This window comes from Schistocerca americana, chromosome 1, assembly GCF_021461395.2.
Source record: "Schistocerca americana isolate TAMUIC-IGC-003095 chromosome 1, iqSchAmer2.1, whole genome shotgun sequence".
NCBI classification, from domain to species: Eukaryota; Metazoa; Arthropoda; class Insecta; order Orthoptera; family Acrididae; genus Schistocerca; species Schistocerca americana.
In genome coordinates this window covers 872,609,083-872,629,497 of record NC_060119.1, presented here as the reverse complement: position 1 = coordinate 872,629,497, position 20,415 = coordinate 872,609,083, and the positions used below count along the sequence as shown (strand labels likewise).

Sequence of the window (20,415 nt, the reverse complement as noted above, 5' to 3'; positions counted from 1 at the left end):
TTTGCACATATAAAACTACTCATAGCGTCACCATAGTCATAAGATATTAATCATTTATGAAATGCCGCAAAATTAATCTGCAGCAAGCTGTGTTGCCATTAGATGGCAATGGCATTGTTTTGACAGTGCTACCTAGTAGTGGTGCAGCCTAAATGAATTAATTACTTCCCCCTAAACTTTTCCATCTAGTTTAAATAATGAAGCATTATACTTTCATATGCGTGAAGGAAATATCTCCACATTCTGAATTAAAGAGAACACAAATTTCGTCCGAGCTTTCCAGATCGTGCTCGAGATGAACAGAAAAAAGAAGTGTTACCTTACCTTCAAGTGTCTTCTGTTCCATCAGCGTCCAATGGGGTAAGTTGCAGTTTTTGCTGATTATTGCCTTTCCTTAAGAGCCTGCTGACGTGATGTTTGTCCCTCGTGTACAACACCCACGAGTGCATACAGCTTCCTTAGAACATCTGATAGTCTGAGCTTGGTCCTTCGGTTGCTCAGCGACAGACAAGGGCGATTGACAATGCTGCCGTATTTCCTAGCACTATGGGCTCCCACGGAGGGAGCAAAGGTAAGAGAAATAATTGATTTTGTGGCTTGCACTGTGGCTGGAAGAAACAGTCATTCAGCAAATCTCATTTGCCGTTTTGACACCGGCCGAGAAAGAGGGCGACTTTCAGGCGGAGAGGGTGGCTCGAAGGCGGTAACCCCGACATGGCCCGCCATCTCCCGGAGGGTGCAGTAACTTAACCCCAGCAACGGCCGGCGCCGCGAGTCGCGATGTCTTCCGCACGAAAACTGCATCGCTTTCTGCAGAAGGCCGTTATTGTGCCTGTCTGCCTGCTAACTCGACGGCCAACGGCGCGTTTCTAAGGAAGCAAGTACATTCACGGCACCATGCTCTTCGCCGAATGCGACAACGTCAAGAGTTCTCGTTCCACTACGATAGCGCGACGCATTACAAATATTCGCCTGTGGCCGAGGAGAAGGATCTCCGGCGGTACACCGCAAGGTTACCGCCCTTCGATTGTGCCTTTTTCGCGCTAATCGAAGTGTTAGGGGTTCCAGGTGCCAGCCAGCCAGCCAGCCAGCCAGCCAGCCAGCCAGCCAGCCAGCAGTTCCCGGTCCCGGCCTGCAGCAGTGGTCCCCCAGCCAGCCAGCCAGCCAGCCAGCCAGCCAGCCAGCCAGCCAGCCAGCCAGCCAGCCAGCCAGCCAGCCAGCCAGCCAGCCCGCCAGCCCGCCCTCCGGTGGCAGCAGCAGTCCAGCCAGCAGCAGCAGCAGCAGCAGCAGCAGCAGCAGCAGCAGCCGCCGCCCCGGCCCCGGCCCCGTCCGCGGCAGCAGCGTCCCTGCCTCTCGCCGTCGCCGTCGCCGTCGCCGTCGCCGTCGCCGTCGCCGTCCGTCGTCCCCCAGTGTGTGTCCTGTCCTTTTAGTGCTGTGTTTTTCTTTCTTCTCCTTGTCGTCATGTCCGCCCCCACCACCACCGTCACTACTACCACCACCGCCATCGTGTATACGTCCCCTTCCGCCGCCTCCACCACTATCACTTGGTGTGCCCAATCCCACCCACCTCCTTCCATCCCTCCCCTCCTCTCTATCCCTTCGCCCTCGCTCTTTGTCTCCCCATCTCCCGCCTCTTCCTCTCGTTCTGATCCTTTCCCCCCACTCCCCCAGCCTGTCACTGCAGCTCCGGCTAGGGTGGTGGCCCGTCGGGCCACTGCCCACGCCCAGCTATCGCCATCGCCATCGCCATCGCCATCGCCATCGCCATCGCCATCGCCATCGCCATCGCCATCGCCATCGCCATCGCCATCGCCATCGCCATCGCCATCGCCATCGCCGCCACCACCGTCATCATCGTCACCATCACCATCACCATCACCATCACTGCCACATTCGCCTGCACCGTCACAGTCACTATCTCCGGCGCCGCCTGCTGCGTCCGTGCCGGGACCTGTCCCTTCCCACCACCTCCCCATCGTTCCCGTCCCTCCTGTCACCACCCGCCCATCTGCCGCTGTCAAACGCCCTAGTGGCGCCTCCACTTCCTCTGCTCCTAAAAAGGCTCCACCCCGCCCGCCATCCCCACCCCAAAATGCCATGGACGTCTCCCCACCAGGCCCCGCTCCCTCCTCCTCCTCCTCCTCCTCCTCCTCCTCCTCCTCCTCCTCCTCCTCCTCCTCCTCCTCCTCCTCCTCCTCCTCCCCACCCGGTCTCTACAAATATCTCCTGTCCCGTCCCGATCCTTCCTTCCTCGAGGCCCGGAATCTCTCCCTCCTCCTCCGCCAACATTTCCCTGGCGTCCCCATCTCTCTCCTTACTCCCAGACGGGATTCTGTTCTTATCTCCTCCCCCAGCCCAACCCTCCATACTGACATCCTCTCCCGCCTCCCCATCACCCGTTTTGGTCCTCACGCCTCCCTCACCCCTGCTCCCTCCCCATCTCCTACCCGCCAACCCCAACCCCCGCGTCGCCCGCCGACCCTCACCGCCGTGATCACTCGGCTTAGCCCGTCGATCACGGAGGAGGAGGTGCTGGCGGAGCTGAAGGCCCATCCCACCCTGGAGGTGCGGGCGGTCCGCCGCATTTTCAACGCGACCGGCCCCACCCGCCTTATGCGGGTTTTCTCTGAGGACGCCCCCTCCATTGACCGTCTCCTGAAGGAGGGTGCCCTCCTCTTCAATCAGCGGTACAAGGTCGACCCCTCCCGTTCCCCCCCTCAATCCCTGCGCTGCCAGAGATGTCTGCGCTACAATGCACATCCAACAGCAGAGTGCCGCGAGGCCCCCACCTGCCCACATTGTCGGCAAGCGCACTTCCTCCGGCAGTGCCCCAACCTCCAATCCCCTCCCTCCTGTAATACCTGCAGCCTCCCTCACCCCACCTACTCCCAAAAGTGCAAAGCCCGACCCCCTCCCACCACTCCTGAACTCACCGTACCTGTCCGTCCCCTGGACGCCCCCACCCCTCCTGGCAATTCCCTTCGTCCCCCCCCCCACTGCTGAGGACATCATCAGGTTCCTCACCATTGTCCTTCAAAACGTCCATCCCTTTCAGCGCCCCCACACCTTACAACAGATCTCCCTCGCCGCCCGTTCCATATTCCACCTTAAAATGTACGCCACCTTTTCCAATAACCAGGCCCATTTCACCTTCTCCCGCCTTGACACCCTCGTCTAAGTCCTTATCATGGCGCGACAGCATCGTATCCTTTTCAACAATATCCGCTCCCTTCCCGCCAACAAGAACCTCTTCCTGCACACCCTTGCTACCCACCGTGTGGATGCCTTCCTCCTCAATGAAACCTTCCTCCAACCCCACCACTCCATCCACACCTCCCCGTATCTCCTCCACCGCTCCGATAATCCCCTCCCAGTTGCGCGTGGCGGAGTTGCCATTGGCCACCACTGCCAGATCCCCGTTCAGCTCCAGCCGCTCCTTCCCGACCCCACCGAACACCTGATCCTTAGTCTCTTCTTCCCCGGCCTTACCATTACCTGTGCCACCATCTATGTCCGCCCCAACGCCCCTCTTCCTTTCGACTTCCTCTCCCACATCGACCGTACCTTCTCCTCCTATGTGATCGCCGCCGACCTCAACATCCATAGTCGCTCCGCTGCCCAGTTACGGCGGTGGCATCGGTTCCTCTCCTCCCTTCAAGGCGACCTCATCCCCATCCCCCAGCATACTCGTCCCGAATCCAACTCCACTCCCGATGTTATCCTCTCCTCCCCCAACCTCCTTGGTCGCATTACGGTGGATGTCCTGGAGCCTATTGGTAGCGACCATCTCCCTGTCCTCCTCACCGTTTCAGACGGCCGTCGCCCCCGCCCCGACCCTCGTCATGACCCTCCCCCTAAGTACATCCATGACTATTCCCGTGCCAACTGGAATGCCTACCGGGATACCCTCTCCACTCAGGTCGATAGCCACCCTCTCGCCTACCGCCGTCCTGATGATGTCACCCATGCCGCCTCCTTTCTCCAGCAGACCTTGTCTGAGGCCGTGGAGGCCCACGTCCCTACTGTTGCCATCCACCCCCACCGTCCTACCTTACCACCACAGGCCGTCCTCCTCCTCCGTGAATCCCGTCGTCTCTACCGTGCCTTCCTCCGCACGCGTGACCCGGACACCCTACGACGCCACCGGCAACTACAGCGACACATTCGAAATTTGCTCGCGGCCAAGAAACGCCGGGACTGGTGACAGACATGCACCCGTTTAACTGCTACCCTCCCTATAAACTCGTCCAAGTTCTGGACCGCCTTCCGTCGCCTTACCGGAACTAAACCCTCCCCCTACTATCCTCTTCTCCACGATGATCGCCCCTTTCCTGACGCCCTTAGTGAGGCCAATCACTTTGCCTCCTACCTGTCCGATGTGTTTTCCATCCCTGATGATCCCCAGTTCGATTACTCCCTCTTCCCAGATATCCGCAATCGAACTGATACCTCTGTCCCTCCCCTCGCTCCTGGTTTCCAGTACTTGGACAACATTCCACACACGGACCTTAATGCCCCCATCACCACACAGGATCTCATCAATACACTCCGCACCAAACGCAACACCGCTCCTGGTCACGATCGTGTCACCTACCGTCACCTTCGTGAAGCTCCTGTCTCTTTTCTCTCCACCCTGGCCAGGCTCTACAATGTAGTCCTGTCCACCGGTTACTACCCCGACCTGTGGAAAACCTCCCGTATCCTCATGTTCCTCAAACCTGGCAAACCGCCGTCCGCCGTCTCCTCCTACCGTCCCATCAGCCTTACCTCGGTCTTCAGCAAGGTCCTGGAATCTATCCTCACCCGCCGCATCCACCAGCATCTCCGCCAGCACCGCCTCCTCCCCGTTCCCCAGTGTGGCTTTCGGCCGTCCTTCTCTTCCGACGATCTTCTCCTTCACCTCACTCATCTCCTTTCCGAACAGCTCAATTCCCGTCGCTCCGCAATCTTCCTCTCTCTTGACCTCGAACGCGCATATGACCGCGTATGGCATTCCGGTCTCCTCTTCAAGCTCCAAACCTTCGCCCTTCCCATTAACTACGTTCGTCTGATCGGTTCCTTTCTCTCCCGCCGTCCTTCCTATGTCACCATCCATAACACCGATTCCTACACCTTTTTCCCCTCCGCCGGTGTGCCCCAAGGCTCCGTCCTCTCCCCCCTTCTGTACTTGTTGTACACGGCGGACATGCCGCCGCCGTCACCCCCCGTCCACCTTCTCCAGTTTGCCGATGACACCGCCTTCCTTGCCCTTGCCCCCACCCTGCGACGCTCCCAACACCTTCTCCAATCCCATCTTGACCGGTTCACCGCTTGGTGCAACCAGTGGTTGCTCAAGGTCAATCCTTCCAAAACCCAGGCGATCATTGTAGGCAAACCCACTCCCTCCTTCCGCCTCCTTGATTTCTATCTCACCGTTTATGGCCGTCCCATCGCTCTCACCCCCACCCTTAAGTACCTTGGCGTCACCCTCGACCGTCGCCTCTCCTGGACTCCCCATCTCCAGACAATCCAAGCCAAGGCACGTTCCCGACTCCGTCTCCTCAAGCTCCTTTCCGGCCGAACGTGGGGTCTGGACCCCTCCACCATCCTCCACACCTATAAGTCCCTCATCCGCCCTATCCTCTGTTACGCCCATCCCGCCTGGATCTCCGCCCCCCCTTCCTTTTATAAATCCCTCCAAATCCTTGAACGCCATGCTCTCCGCCTTGCCTATCGCATCCGTCTCCCTTCCCCCACGCGGATCCTGTATGACCTTATCCCCTTCCCCCACCTCCTCCTCTTCCTCGAAAGGATACGCATCCTATACACCCCCGTAAACTCGATCCTCCTCACCCGCTCGTCTCCCCGATCCTCTCCCACCCCCGCCCGCTGCCACGCCTGTACTCCCACGTCCCACCCGGTCTCCATCTCTCCACCCTCCTTACCCTCTCCCAAGGTGGCTTCCGCCAGCTCCCCCTCCCTGATGATGCCCTCCTCCCCTCCATCTACCCCTCCTACCAACTTTGATCCTCCCACCCTCCTCCTGTGCTTGCTCCTCGGGGCACCCTCCCTCCCTTCTCTCCCCTTTCCCTCCCTCCTCCTTTTCTCGTCCCTCGTCCCCCGGGCCCCCCCCCCTCCCCTGTCCCTATCCTCCTGTCCCCGTCTCCTAAGCCATGGCATCCTCTTTTCCTCCCCTCTCCCCCTCCTCATCCCTGTTGCCCTCTTGGCAGGTCCCCGGACTCGCACACGCTCAGTGGACATTCGCGCGCCGGAGATCACCGCCATCAGTGTATCGTGTGTGCCGTCATGTTTAGTGTTCAGTGCTTACCGTCACACTCCATCGTTCACCAGTGCCATCGTCTCCTTCAGTGTTTGTGCGTCGTCTCAACAGTTTGCAGTGTGGCTTATCGTCGAGTGTGAACGGCTCCGTGTTTGTTTCTCTGTGTCTCCTGTTTATTGCCCACCGTTTTGTAACTTTTATGTTTTTCTCCTGTTTTTGCTGATTGTACCTTCTATGGCTGAAGAGCAGCGTAGTATGCTGCTGCCAGCCTGCCTGCTGCACAGGCTTTAAAATAACAATAAAGTAAAAAAAAAAAAAACACGAGGAGAAGCATACTTACCTGGCGTAGAGGATACCGTGATCATGAAGGCGGTTCCTCCGGGGTGAGGCTTGTCCATTGCACTTCGGTCGAGCTGACCCCCGCGATTACTCCAAATGCGAGTAACTCGGGCGCATAATTTTTGGTAGTCGGGACTGCGTTCGCGCTGTCCCGGTGCTAATCTCCATTGCAATCAAAGCCTCTCCTCGTGTTTGACGATAACTACTGTACTGTGAGTGATTTACCAGCTTCTCATAACCGAGGATGCCTCCACTAGATGCGACAAACTACGCTAGGAAACGGCGTCGAAAGCCAGAGCCAGCGCTCTGCTCTTCAACCGCGTGGCACACGCGCTCGTAATAACAGCGGCAGCCGCGAGATGGCTCAGGCCATCTAACTTGGCTACGATTTCCGTATTAACGGTCGAACGGCCCCTTTTAGCATTCTCTGTCCATAAACGGATTGCGCGCCAAACGTTATTCGGCGGCGCGGCATTCCCTGCAAGCACAGTGACTGCTGGGGCGCGAGCGGGCGTACAGGGGCCATCGGCCAGCCGAACGCTTTGGCGCCTGTGGCATGGTACATGAGGGGCCGGAAGCAAGCGTCTAGCGTAGCGTCTCGGGACTTGCAGACTTGCGGCACTTGAGGAGCTTGTGGGGATGTGAATCGAAGGAAATAACATGACGAGCTGCACCGAAAACGAGAAACATAGATTCTAGCCAACAGCGCCCTGCGCTCCCAGGCGAGGCGGCCACCCATCCAAGCCCAACGTCGGTGATCGGACGAGAACCGGCGTATTTGCACCCCTTTCTTACCCCGTTGCCGTTGGCGAGTGAATGCTGCAACGTATGCTGGCAAGTCAGCTTTCGGATCCTCACTTAACTTCCACACACAGTGAATATCTTCCTGGCCACGACAGTTTCCCGCCGCAGTTGGCGTCTACCTGCTCCAAGGAATGGCCTTGCGTCGCAGTGGTTGTGTTTCATCTGACAACTTTGCAGGCAACCTAAAATAACGCTTGGAAATGAGCAATTAAAGCACGAGGAGGACTGAAAACGGCCGCATGAAATTATTAAGCTCGGTTTCGATTGCAACAATTCCAATGAAATACTCACGTACACTAATTGCAGAGATAGGTAGGAATAAATAAATAAATTCGTTGTTGAATCACTACATTCGTTCGGAAAAAAAAAAATACACTGTATTGTTTAATATCATTTCTTTACACTTCAGAACTGTTACTACTTCAAAAACAAGCAATTTAATTTATCCTTACTTACTCCATGTCCAAGCAAAGAGGCAGAGAGGGGTGAATGTAATGCCTGCAGCAGTTTCAAATGTTTGCACATATAAAACTACTCATAGCGTCACCATAGTCATAAGATATTAATCATTTATGAAATGCCGCAAAATTAATCTGCAGCAAGCTGTGTTGCCATTAGATGGCAATGGCATTGTTTTGACAGTGCTACCTAGTAGTGGTGCAGCCTAAATGAATTAATTACTTCCCCCTAAACTTTTCCATCTAGTTTAAATAATGAAGCATTATACTTTCATATGCGTGAAGGAAATATCTCCACATTCTGAATTAAAGAGAACACAAATTTCGTCCGAGCTTTCCAGATCGTGCTCGAGATGAACAGAAAAAAGAAGTGTTACCTTACCTTCAAGTGTCTTCTGTTCCATCAGCGTCCAATGGGGTAAGTTGCAGTTTTTGCTGATTATTGCCTTTCCTTAAGAGCCTGCTGACGTGATGTTTGTCCCTCGTGTACAACACCCACGAGTGCATACAGCTTCCTTAGAACATCTGATAGTCTGAGCTTGGTCCTTCGGTTGCTCAGCGACAGACAAGGGCGATTGACAATGCTGCCGTATTTCCTAGCACTATGGGCTCCCACGGAGGGAGCAAAGGTAAGAGAAATAATTGATTTTGTGGCTTGCACTGTGGCTGGAAGAAACAGTCATTCAGCAAATCTCATTTGCCGTTTTGACACCGGCCGAGAAAGAGGGCGACTTTCAGGCGGAGAGGGTGGCTCGAAGGCGGTAACCCCGACATGGCCCGCCATCTCCCGGAGGGTGCAGTAACTTAACCCCAGCAACGGCCGGCGCCGCGAGTCGCGATGTCTTCCGCACGAAAACTGCATCGCTTTCTGCAGAAGGCCGTTATTGTGCCTGTCTGCCTGCTAACTCGACGGCCAACGGCGCGTTTCTAAGGAAGCAAGTACATTCACGGCACCATGCTCTTCGCCGAATGCGACAACGTCAAGAGTTCTCGTTCCACTACGATAGCGCGACGCATTACAAATATTCGCCTGTGGCCGAGGAGAAGCATACTTACCTGGCGTAGAGGATACCGTGATCATGAAGGCGGTTCCTCCGGGGTGAGGCTTGTCCATTGCACTTCGGTCGAGCTGACCCCCGCGATTACTCCAAATGCGAGTAACTCGGGCGCATAATTTTTGGTAGTCGGGACTGCGTTCGCGCTGTCCCGGTGCTAATCTCCATTGCAATCAAAGCCTCTCCTCGTGTTTGACGATAACTACTGTACTGTGAGTGATTTACCAGCTTCTCATAACCGAGGATGCCTCCACTAGATGCGACAAACTACGCTAGGAAACGGCGTCGAAAGCCAGAGCCAGCGCTCTGCTCTTCAACCGCGTGGCACACGCGCTCGTAATAACAGCGGCAGCCGCGAGATGGCTCAGGCCATCTAACTTGGCTACGATTTCCGTATTAACGGTCGAACGGCCCCTTTTAGCATTCTCTGTCCATAAACGGATTGCGCGCCAAACGTTATTCGGCGGCGCGGCATTCCCTGCAAGCACAGTGACTGCTGGGGCGCGAGCGGGCGTACAGGGGCCATCGGCCAGCCGAACGCTTTGGCGCCTGTGGCATGGTACATGAGGGGCCGGAAGCAAGCGTCTAGCGTAGCGTCTCGGGACTTGCAGACTTGCGGCACTTGAGGAGCTTGTGGGGATGTGAATCGAAGGAAATAACATGACGAGCTGCACCGAAAACGAGAAACATAGATTCTAGCCAACAGCGCCCTGCGCTCCCAGGCGAGGCGGCCACCCATCCAAGCCCAACGTCGGTGATCGGACGAGAACCGGCGTATTTGCACCCCTTTCTTACCCCGTTGCCGTTGGCGAGTGAATGCTGCAACGTATGCTGGCAAGTCAGCTTTCGGATCCTCACTTAACTTCCACACACAGTGAATATCTTCCTGGCCACGACAGTTTCCCGCCGCAGTTGGCGTCTACCTGCTCCAAGGAATGGCCTTGCGTCGCAGTGGTTGTGTTTCATCTGACAACTTTGCAGGCAACCTAAAATAACGCTTGGAAATGAGCAATTAAAGCACGAGGAGGACTGAAAACGGCCGCATGAAATTATTAAGCTCGGTTTCGATTGCAACAATTCCAATGAAATACTCACGTACACTAATTGCAGAGATAGGTAGGAATAAATAAATAAATTCGTTGTTGAATCACTACATTCGTTCGGAAAAAAAAAAATACACTGTATTGTTTAATATCATTTCTTTACACTTCAGAACTGTTACTACTTCAAAAACAAGCAATTTAATTTATCCTTACTTACTCCATGTCCAAGCAAAGAGGCAGAGAGGGGTGAATGTAATGCCTGCAGCAGTTTCAAATGTTTGCACATATAAAACTACTCATAGCGTCACCATAGTCATAAGATATTAATCATTTATGAAATGCCGCAAAATTAATCTGCAGCAAGCTGTGTTGCCATTAGATGGCAATGGCATTGTTTTGACAGTGCTACCTAGTAGTGGTGCAGCCTAAATGAATTAATTACTTCCCCCTAAACTTTTCCATCTAGTTTAAATAATGAAGCATTATACTTTCATATGCGTGAAGGAAATATCTCCACATTCTGAATTAAAGAGAACACAAATTTCGTCCGAGCTTTCCAGATCGTGCTCGAGATGAACAGAAAAAAGAAGTGTTACCTTACCTTCAAGTGTCTTCTGTTCCATCAGCGTCCAATGGGGTAAGTTGCAGTTTTTGCTGATTATTGCCTTTCCTTAAGAGCCTGCTGACGTGATGTTTGTCCCTCGTGTACAACACCCACGAGTGCATACAGCTTCCTTAGAACATCTGATAGTCTGAGCTTGGTCCTTCGGTTGCTCAGCGACAGACAAGGGCGATTGACAATGCTGCCGTATTTCCTAGCACTATGGGCTCCCACGGAGGGAGCAAAGGTAAGAGAAATAATTGATTTTGTGGCTTGCACTGTGGCTGGAAGAAACAGTCATTCAGCAAATCTCATTTGCCGTTTTGACACCGGCCGAGAAAGAGGGCGACTTTCAGGCGGAGAGGGTGGCTCGAAGGCGGTAACCCCGACATGGCCCGCCATCTCCCGGAGGGTGCAGTAACTTAACCCCAGCAACGGCCGGCGCCGCGAGTCGCGATGTCTTCCGCACGAAAACTGCATCGCTTTCTGCAGAAGGCCGTTATTGTGCCTGTCTGCCTGCTAACTCGACGGCCAACGGCGCGTTTCTAAGGAAGCAAGTACATTCACGGCACCATGCTCTTCGCCGAATGCGACAACGTCAAGAGTTCTCGTTCCACTACGATAGCGCGACGCATTACAAATATTCGCCTGTGGCCGAGGAGAAGCATACTTACCTGGCGTAGAGGATACCGTGATCATGAAGGCGGTTCCTCCGGGGTGAGGCTTGTCCATTGCACTTCGGTCGAGCTGACCCCCGCGATTACTCCAAATGCGAGTAACTCGGGCGCATAATTTTTGGTAGTCGGGACTGCGTTCGCGCTGTCCCGGTGCTAATCTCCATTGCAATCAAAGCCTCTCCTCGTGTTTGACGATAACTACTGTACTGTGAGTGATTTACCAGCTTCTCATAACCGAGGATGCCTCCACTAGATGCGACAAACTACGCTAGGAAACGGCGTCGAAAGCCAGAGCCAGCGCTCTGCTCTTCAACCGCGTGGCACACGCGCTCGTAATAACAGCGGCAGCCGCGAGATGGCTCAGGCCATCTAACTTGGCTACGATTTCCGTATTAACGGTCGAACGGCCCCTTTTAGCATTCTCTGTCCATAAACGGATTGCGCGCCAAACGTTATTCGGCGGCGCGGCATTCCCTGCAAGCACAGTGACTGCTGGGGCGCGAGCGGGCGTACAGGGGCCATCGGCCAGCCGAACGCTTTGGCGCCTGTGGCATGGTACATGAGGGGCCGGAAGCAAGCGTCTAGCGTAGCGTCTCGGGACTTGCAGACTTGCGGCACTTGAGGAGCTTGTGGGGATGTGAATCGAAGGAAATAACATGACGAGCTGCACCGAAAACGAGAAACATAGATTCTAGCCAACAGCGCCCTGCGCTCCCAGGCGAGGCGGCCACCCATCCAAGCCCAACGTCGGTGATCGGACGAGAACCGGCGTATTTGCACCCCTTTCTTACCCCGTTGCCGTTGGCGAGTGAATGCTGCAACGTATGCTGGCAAGTCAGCTTTCGGATCCTCACTTAACTTCCACACACAGTGAATATCTTCCTGGCCACGACAGTTTCCCGCCGCAGTTGGCGTCTACCTGCTCCAAGGAATGGCCTTGCGTCGCAGTGGTTGTGTTTCATCTGACAACTTTGCAGGCAACCTAAAATAACGCTTGGAAATGAGCAATTAAAGCACGAGGAGGACTGAAAACGGCCGCATGAAATTATTAAGCTCGGTTTCGATTGCAACAATTCCAATGAAATACTCACGTACACTAATTGCAGAGATAGGTAGGAATAAATAAATAAATTCGTTGTTGAATCACTACATTCGTTCGGAAAAAAAAAAATACACTGTATTGTTTAATATCATTTCTTTACACTTCAGAACTGTTACTACTTCAAAAACAAGCAATTTAATTTATCCTTACTTACTCCATGTCCAAGCAAAGAGGCAGAGAGGGGTGAATGTAATGCCTGCAGCAGTTTCAAATGTTTGCACATATAAAACTACTCATAGCGTCACCATAGTCATAAGATATTAATCATTTATGAAATGCCGCAAAATTAATCTGCAGCAAGCTGTGTTGCCATTAGATGGCAATGGCATTGTTTTGACAGTGCTACCTAGTAGTGGTGCAGCCTAAATGAATTAATTACTTCCCCCTAAACTTTTCCATCTAGTTTAAATAATGAAGCATTATACTTTCATATGCGTGAAGGAAATATCTCCACATTCTGAATTAAAGAGAACACAAATTTCGTCCGAGCTTTCCAGATCGTGCTCGAGATGAACAGAAAAAAGAAGTGTTACCTTACCTTCAAGTGTCTTCTGTTCCATCAGCGTCCAATGGGGTAAGTTGCAGTTTTTGCTGATTATTGCCTTTCCTTAAGAGCCTGCTGACGTGATGTTTGTCCCTCGTGTACAACACCCACGAGTGCATACAGCTTCCTTAGAACATCTGATAGTCTGAGCTTGGTCCTTCGGTTGCTCAGCGACAGACAAGGGCGATTGACAATGCTGCCGTATTTCCTAGCACTATGGGCTCCCACGGAGGGAGCAAAGGTAAGAGAAATAATTGATTTTGTGGCTTGCACTGTGGCTGGAAGAAACAGTCATTCAGCAAATCTCATTTGCCGTTTTGACACCGGCCGAGAAAGAGGGCGACTTTCAGGCGGAGAGGGTGGCTCGAAGGCGGTAACCCCGACATGGCCCGCCATCTCCCGGAGGGTGCAGTAACTTAACCCCAGCAACGGCCGGCGCCGCGAGTCGCGATGTCTTCCGCACGAAAACTGCATCGCTTTCTGCAGAAGGCCGTTATTGTGCCTGTCTGCCTGCTAACTCGACGGCCAACGGCGCGTTTCTAAGGAAGCAAGTACATTCACGGCACCATGCTCTTCGCCGAATGCGACAACGTCAAGAGTTCTCGTTCCACTACGATAGCGCGACGCATTACAAATATTCGCCTGTGGCCGAGGAGAAGCATACTTACCTGGCGTAGAGGATACCGTGATCATGAAGGCGGTTCCTCCGGGGTGAGGCTTGTCCATTGCACTTCGGTCGAGCTGACCCCCGCGATTACTCCAAATGCGAGTAACTCGGGCGCATAATTTTTGGTAGTCGGGACTGCGTTCGCGCTGTCCCGGTGCTAATCTCCATTGCAATCAAAGCCTCTCCTCGTGTTTGACGATAACTACTGTACTGTGAGTGATTTACCAGCTTCTCATAACCGAGGATGCCTCCACTAGATGCGACAAACTACGCTAGGAAACGGCGTCGAAAGCCAGAGCCAGCGCTCTGCTCTTCAACCGCGTGGCACACGCGCTCGTAATAACAGCGGCAGCCGCGAGATGGCTCAGGCCATCTAACTTGGCTACGATTTCCGTATTAACGGTCGAACGGCCCCTTTTAGCATTCTCTGTCCATAAACGGATTGCGCGCCAAACGTTATTCGGCGGCGCGGCATTCCCTGCAAGCACAGTGACTGCTGGGGCGCGAGCGGGCGTACAGGGGCCATCGGCCAGCCGAACGCTTTGGCGCCTGTGGCATGGTACATGAGGGGCCGGAAGCAAGCGTCTAGCGTAGCGTCTCGGGACTTGCAGACTTGCGGCACTTGAGGAGCTTGTGGGGATGTGAATCGAAGGAAATAACATGACGAGCTGCACCGAAAACGAGAAACATAGATTCTAGCCAACAGCGCCCTGCGCTCCCAGGCGAGGCGGCCACCCATCCAAGCCCAACGTCGGTGATCGGACGAGAACCGGCGTATTTGCACCCCTTTCTTACCCCGTTGCCGTTGGCGAGTGAATGCTGCAACGTATGCTGGCAAGTCAGCTTTCGGATCCTCACTTAACTTCCACACACAGTGAATATCTTCCTGGCCACGACAGTTTCCCGCCGCAGTTGGCGTCTACCTGCTCCAAGGAATGGCCTTGCGTCGCAGTGGTTGTGTTTCATCTGACAACTTTGCAGGCAACCTAAAATAACGCTTGGAAATGAGCAATTAAAGCACGAGGAGGACTGAAAACGGCCGCATGAAATTATTAAGCTCGGTTTCGATTGCAACAATTCCAATGAAATACTCACGTACACTAATTGCAGAGATAGGTAGGAATAAATAAATAAATTCGTTGTTGAATCACTACATTCGTTCGGAAAAAAAAAAATACACTGTATTGTTTAATATCATTTCTTTACACTTCAGAACTGTTACTACTTCAAAAACAAGCAATTTAATTTATCCTTACTTACTCCATGTCCAAGCAAAGAGGCAGAGAGGGGTGAATGTAATGCCTGCAGCAGTTTCAAATGTTTGCACATATAAAACTACTCATAGCGTCACCATAGTCATAAGATATTAATCATTTATGAAATGCCGCAAAATTAATCTGCAGCAAGCTGTGTTGCCATTAGATGGCAATGGCATTGTTTTGACAGTGCTACCTAGTAGTGGTGCAGCCTAAATGAATTAATTACTTCCCCCTAAACTTTTCCATCTAGTTTAAATAATGAAGCATTATACTTTCATATGCGTGAAGGAAATATCTCCACATTCTGAATTAAAGAGAACACAAATTTCGTCCGAGCTTTCCAGATCGTGCTCGAGATGAACAGAAAAAAGAAGTGTTACCTTACCTTCAAGTGTCTTCTGTTCCATCAGCGTCCAATGGGGTAAGTTGCAGTTTTTGCTGATTATTGCCTTTCCTTAAGAGCCTGCTGACGTGATGTTTGTCCCTCGTGTACAACACCCACGAGTGCATACAGCTTCCTTAGAACATCTGATAGTCTGAGCTTGGTCCTTCGGTTGCTCAGCGACAGACAAGGGCGATTGACAATGCTGCCGTATTTCCTAGCACTATGGGCTCCCACGGAGGGAGCAAAGGTAAGAGAAATAATTGATTTTGTGGCTTGCACTGTGGCTGGAAGAAACAGTCATTCAGCAAATCTCATTTGCCGTTTTGACACCGGCCGAGAAAGAGGGCGACTTTCAGGCGGAGAGGGTGGCTCGAAGGCGGTAACCCCGACATGGCCCGCCATCTCCCGGAGGGTGCAGTAACTTAACCCCAGCAACGGCCGGCGCCGCGAGTCGCGATGTCTTCCGCACGAAAACTGCATCGCTTTCTGCAGAAGGCCGTTATTGTGCCTGTCTGCCTGCTAACTCGACGGCCAACGGCGCGTTTCTAAGGAAGCAAGTACATTCACGGCACCATGCTCTTCGCCGAATGCGACAACGTCAAGAGTTCTCGTTCCACTACGATAGCGCGACGCATTACAAATATTCGCCTGTGGCCGAGGAGAAGCATACTTACCTGGCGTAGAGGATACCGTGATCATGAAGGCGGTTCCTCCGGGGTGAGGCTTGTCCATTGCACTTCGGTCGAGCTGACCCCCGCGATTACTCCAAATGCGAGTAACTCGGGCGCATAATTTTTGGTAGTCGGGACTGCGTTCGCGCTGTCCCGGTGCTAATCTCCATTGCAATCAAAGCCTCTCCTCGTGTTTGACGATAACTACTGTACTGTGAGTGATTTACCAGCTTCTCATAACCGAGGATGCCTCCACTAGATGCGACAAACTACGCTAGGAAACGGCGTCGAAAGCCAGAGCCAGCGCTCTGCTCTTCAACCGCGTGGCACACGCGCTCGTAATAACAGCGGCAGCCGCGAGATGGCTCAGGCCATCTAACTTGGCTACGATTTCCGTATTAACGGTCGAACGGCCCCTTTTAGCATTCTCTGTCCATAAACGGATTGCGCGCCAAACGTTATTCGGCGGCGCGGCATTCCCTGCAAGCACAGTGACTGCTGGGGCGCGAGCGGGCGTACAGGGGCCATCGGCCAGCCGAACGCTTTGGCGCCTGTGGCATGGTACATGAGGGGCCGGAAGCAAGCGTCTAGCGTAGCGTCTCGGGACTTGCAGACTTGCGGCACTTGAGGAGCTTGTGGGGATGTGAATCGAAGGAAATAACATGACGAGCTGCACCGAAAACGAGAAACATAGATTCTAGCCAACAGCGCCCTGCGCTCCCAGGCGAGGCGGCCACCCATCCAAGCCCAACGTCGGTGATCGGACGAGAACCGGCGTATTTGCACCCCTTTCTTACCCCGTTGCCGTTGGCGAGTGAATGCTGCAACGTATGCTGGCAAGTCAGCTTTCGGATCCTCACTTAACTTCCACACACAGTGAATATCTTCCTGGCCACGACAGTTTCCCGCCGCAGTTGGCGTCTACCTGCTCCAAGGAATGGCCTTGCGTCGCAGTGGTTGTGTTTCATCTGACAACTTTGCAGGCAACCTAAAATAACGCTTGGAAATGAGCAATTAAAGCACGAGGAGGACTGAAAACGGCCGCATGAAATTATTAAGCTCGGTTTCGATTGCAACAATTCCAATGAAATACTCACGTACACTAATTGCAGAGATAGGTAGGAATAAATAAATAAATTCGTTGTTGAATCACTACATTCGTTCGGAAAAAAAAAAATACACTGTATTGTTTAATATCATTTCTTTACACTTCAGAACTGTTACTACTTCAAAAACAAGCAATTTAATTTATCCTTACTTACTCCATGTCCAAGCAAAGAGGCAGAGAGGGGTGAATGTAATGCCTGCAGCAGTTTCAAATGTTTGCACATATAAAACTACTCATAGCGTCACCATAGTCATAAGATATTAATCATTTATGAAATGCCGCAAAATTAATCTGCAGCAAGCTGTGTTGCCATTAGATGGCAATGGCATTGTTTTGACAGTGCTACCTAGTAGTGGTGCAGCCTAAATGAATTAATTACTTCCCCCTAAACTTTTCCATCTAGTTTAAATAATGAAGCATTATACTTTCATATGCGTGAAGGAAATATCTCCACATTCTGAATTAAAGAGAACACAAATTTCGTCCGAGCTTTCCAGATCGTGCTCGAGATGAACAGAAAAAAGAAGTGTTACCTTACCTTCAAGTGTCTTCTGTTCCATCAGCGTCCAATGGGGTAAGTTGCAGTTTTTGCTGATTATTGCCTTTCCTTAAGAGCCTGCTGACGTGATGTTTGTCCCTCGTGTACAACACCCCACGAGTGCATACAGCTTCCTTAGAACATCTGATAGTCTGAGCTTGGTCCTTCGGTTGCTCAGCGACAGACAAGGGCGATTGACAATGCTGCCGTATTTCCTAGCACTATGGGCTCCCACGGAGGGAGCAAAGGTAAGAGAAATAATTGATTTTGTGGCTTGCACTGTGGCTGGAAGAAACAGTCATTCAGCAAATCTCATTTGCCGTTTTGACACCGGCCGAGAAAGAGGGCGACTTTCAGGCGGAGAGGGTGGCTCGAAGGCGGTAACCCCCGACATGGCCCGCCATCTCCCGGAGGGTGCAGTAACTTAACCCCAGCAACGGCCGGCGCCGCGAGTCGCGATGTCTTCCGCACGAAAACTGCATCGCTTTCTGCAGAAGGCCGTTATTGTGCCTGTCTGCCTGCTAACTCGACGGCCAACGGCGCGTTTCTAAGGAAGCAAGTACATTCACGGCACCATGCTCTTCGCCGAATGCGACAACGTCAAGAGTTCTCGTTCCACTACGATAGCGCGACGCATTACAAATATTCGCCTGTGGCCGAGGGAGAAGCATACTTACCTGGCGTAGAGGATACCGTGATCATGAAGGCGGTTCCTCCGGGGTGAGGCTTGTCCATTGCACTTCGGTCGAGCTGACCCCCGCGATTACTCCAAATGCGAGTAACTCGGGCGCATAATTTTTGGTAGTCGGGACTGCGTTCGCGCTGTCCCGGTGCTAATCTCCATTGCAATCAAAGCCTCTCCTCGTGTTTGGACGATAACTACTGTACTGTGAGTGATTACCAGCTTCTCATAACCGAGGATGCCTCCACTAGATGCGACAAACTACGCTAGGAAACGGCGTCGAAAGCCAGAGCCAGCGCTCTGCTCTTCAACCGCGTGGCACACGCGCTCGTAATAACAGCGGCAGCCGGCGAGATGGCTCAGGCCATCTAACTTGGCTACGATTTCCGTATTAACGGGTCGAACGGCCCCTTTTAGCATTCTCTGTCCCATAAACGGATTGCGCGCCAAACGTTATTCGGCGGCGCGGCATTCCCTGCAAGCACAGTGACTGCTGGGGCGCGAGCGGGCGTACAGGGGCCATCGGCCAGCCGAACGCTTTGGCGCCTGTGGCATGGTACATGAGGGCCGGAAGCAAGCGTCTAGCGTAGCGTCTCGGGACTTGCAGACTTGCGGCACTTGAGGAGCTTGTGGGGATGTGAATCGAAGGAAATAACATGACGAGCTGCACCGAAAACGAGAAACATAGATTCTAGCCACAGCGCCCTGCGCTCCCAGGCGAGGCGGCCACCCATCCAAGCCCAACGTCGGTGATCGGACGAGAACCGGCGTATTTGCAACCCCTTTCTTACCCCGTTGCCGTTGGCGAGTGAATGCTGCAACGTATGCTGGCAAGTCAGCTTTCGGATCCTCACTTAACTTCCACACACAGTGAATAATCTTCCTGGCCACGACAGTTTCCGCCCGCAGTTGGCGTCTACCTGCTCCAAGGAATGGCCTTGCGTCGCAGTGGTTGTGTTTCATCTGACAACTTTGCAGGCAAACCTAAAATAACGCTTGGAAATGAGCAATTAAAGCACGAGGAGGACTGAAAACGGCCGCATGAAATTATTAAGCTCGGTTTCGATTGCAACAATTCCAATGAAATACTCACGTACACTAATTGCAGAGATAGGTAGGATAAATAAATAAATTCGTTGTTGAATCACTACATTCGTTTCGGAAAAAAAAAAATACACTGTAATTGTTTTAAATATCATTTCTTTACACTTCAGAACTGTTACTACTTCAAAAACAAGCAATTTAATTTATCCTTACTTACTCCATGTCCAAGCAAAGAGGCAGAGAGGGGTGAATGTAATGCCTGCAGCAGTTTCAAATGTTTGCACATATAAAACTACTCATAGCGTCACCATAGTCATAAGATATTAATCATTTATGAAATGCCCGCAAAATTAATCTGCAGCAAGCTGTGTTGCCATTAGATGGCAATGGCATTGTTTTGACAGTGCTACTAGTAGTGGTGCAGCCTAAATGAATTAATTACTTCCCCTAAACTTTTCCATCTAGTTTAAATAATGAAGCATTATACTTTCATATGCGTGAAGGAAATATCTCCACATTCTGAATTAAAGAGAACAACAAATTTCGTCCGAGCTTTCCAGATCGTGCTCGAGATGAACAGAAAAAAGAAGTGTTACCTTACCTTCATGTGTCTTCTGTTCCATCAGCGTCCAATGGGGTAAGTTGCAGTTTTTTGCTGATTATTGCCTTTCCTTAAGAGCCTGCTGACGTGATGTTTGTCCCTCGTGTACAACACCCCGAGTGCATACAGCTTCCTTAGAACATCTGATAGTCTGAGCTTGGTCCTTCGGTTGCTCAGCGACAGACAAGGGCGATTGACAATGCTGCCGTATTTCCTAGCACTATGGGCTCCCACGGAGGGAGCAAAGGTAGAGAAATAATTGATTTTGTGGGCTTGCACTGTGGCTGGAAGAAACAGTCATTCAGCAAATCTCATTTGCCGTTTTGACACCGGCCGAGAAAGAGGGGCGACTTTCAGGCGGAGAGGGTGGCTCGAAGGCGGTAACCCCGACATGGCCCGCCATCTCCCGGAGGGTGCAGTAACTTAACCCCAGCAACGGCCGGCGCCGCGAGTCGCGATGTCTTCGCACGAAAACTGCATCGCTTTCTGCAGAAGGCCGTTTATGTGCCTGTCTGCCTGCTAACTCGACGGCCAACGGCGCGTTTCTAAGGAAGCAAGTACATTCACGGCACCATGCC

The 20,415-nt window shown here is 52.4% G+C and overlaps 6 non-coding genes across 6 annotated transcripts; all 6 read left to right on the top strand.

The window, feature by feature from the left end:
* The first annotated feature begins 6,591 nt into the window (after positions 1 to 6,591).
* LOC124552776 lies at positions 6,592 to 6,753 on the top strand. Its single transcript, XR_006967980.1, has one exon. It is a non-coding gene; the product is annotated as a U1 spliceosomal RNA (small nuclear RNA).
* Positions 6,754 to 8,908: 2,155 nt separating this feature from the next.
* On the top strand, positions 8,909 to 9,070 carry LOC124552765. The gene has a single exon (XR_006967979.1). It is a non-coding gene; the product is annotated as a U1 spliceosomal RNA (small nuclear RNA).
* Positions 9,071 to 11,225: 2,155 nt separating this feature from the next.
* On the top strand, positions 11,226 to 11,387 carry LOC124552745. Its single transcript, XR_006967978.1, has one exon. It is a non-coding gene; the product is annotated as a U1 spliceosomal RNA (small nuclear RNA).
* A 2,155-nt stretch (positions 11,388 to 13,542) lies between these two features.
* Positions 13,543 to 13,704, top strand: LOC124552738. Its single transcript, XR_006967973.1, has one exon. It is a non-coding gene; the product is annotated as a U1 spliceosomal RNA (small nuclear RNA).
* Positions 13,705 to 15,859: 2,155 nt separating this feature from the next.
* On the top strand, positions 15,860 to 16,021 carry LOC124552733. The gene has a single exon (XR_006967972.1). It is a non-coding gene; the product is annotated as a U1 spliceosomal RNA (small nuclear RNA).
* A 2,158-nt stretch (positions 16,022 to 18,179) lies between these two features.
* Positions 18,180 to 18,341, top strand: LOC124552728. Its single transcript, XR_006967970.1, has one exon. It is a non-coding gene; the product is annotated as a U1 spliceosomal RNA (small nuclear RNA).
* The last annotated feature ends 2,074 nt before the right edge of the window (positions 18,342 to 20,415 follow it).